This window comes from Moschus berezovskii, chromosome 20, assembly GCF_049115385.1.
Source record: "Moschus berezovskii isolate FMDL1 chromosome 20, NW_MosBer_1.0, whole genome shotgun sequence".
NCBI lineage: Eukaryota > Metazoa > Chordata > Mammalia > Artiodactyla > Moschidae > Moschus > Moschus berezovskii.
The window spans coordinates 23,456,641-23,457,922 of NC_142479.1; the positions used below are offsets into that span (position 1 = coordinate 23,456,641).

At 39.7% G+C, this 1,282-nt stretch overlaps 1 pseudogene; it reads left to right on the forward strand.

The window, feature by feature from the left end:
• Nucleotides 1-440: 440 nt before the first annotated feature.
• LOC148774645 (transcription and mRNA export factor ENY2-like) lies at nt 441-833 on the forward strand (annotated as a pseudogene).
• The last annotated feature ends 449 nt before the right edge of the window (nt 834-1,282 follow it).

Consider the following 1,282-nt stretch of genomic DNA (forward strand, 5'->3'; position numbering starts at 1 on the left):
CCAATGAATTAGTATATGTATTTTTCCTCCTGCAAAGCTTTAAGTATGAAAAATAAATTCCAGGGTGTGATAATCAGTGCTAAGAGAGTCAAGGGTTACTAAGAAGAAAACCAAAGAAGAGAAACACACACAAGGTGTTGAAGCAAACTGGCAATGATTTTCATAATTGTCTTACTCTGACTCGGGGCCTTTCAGACTTTTAAAGCCACGATTCACATTAATAAATACATTTTATTTTAAGACTCAGAGTAGTTACCCTCGCTATGTGTAGTGCACCTTTGATGCTATTTCTGTTTCATTTTTAAAAATTCTGATCAGAACCTAATAAATGGGCCAAAATTCAAAATCACTGTTCTGGGAAACCAAGGAGTGTGTCAGGTAATGATCGTCAGCGCAGGGGTCATTTTGTAGCTGGGAAGGGACAGCTTTCACCCTCGGAGATGGTGGTTAGCAAGATGCACAAAGATGTATAGATGAGAGCAGCAATTAACCAAAGGTTGATGGAAACTGGAGAAAGAGAGGGCTTCCCTGGTGTCTCTGCTGGTAAAAACAATCCACCTGCAATGCGGGAGACCTGGGTTTGATCCCTGGGTTGGGAAGATACCCTGGAGAAGGGAACAGAATGCCTCAAAAAGTTGCTAAAAGCCAAATAAATTGAAAGTGGCTGAAAGGACACAGTTGAAGTGAAACCATTAAGAGGTAACTCAAGAAAAAGGACTATAACATGTTACTGTTGATGACTGGGTGGCTCAAATCACACCCAAAGGCAGAACCCAGGTACCTGACAGCGTAAAGGAGGAGTTCCTAGGAGAATAAGAACATTCCTTGCTTAGCAAACCAGCCTTTAATATTAAATTAGATTGTGTTATTTTGTGGTTTTATTTCTGAAAGTAAAACTTGCCATAAATTAGGAATCAATTTCCCAAAATAAAATCCTTTTTTTTTTCGGTATGATGGTATAGTTTTTGGCTTCCCTGGTGGCTCGGTGGTAAAGAATCTGCCTGCCAAGGAAGGAGACGCAAGAGACATGGGAGGATCCCATGGAGGAGGAAATGGCAACCTGCTCCAATATTCTCGTCTGGGAAATCCCATGGAGAGAGGAGCCTGACGGGCTACAGTTCATGGGGTCACAAAAAAGTCAGACACCACTTAGTGGCTAAACAACAACAAATATGTTTTCAGTAATGATGTGTATTGATTTTTTTCCACTCAATGTGTTATTTTAATAAATATCTCATGAATGAAGAAAAAAAAAATCACTGTTTTAAGTTGTCCATATCTA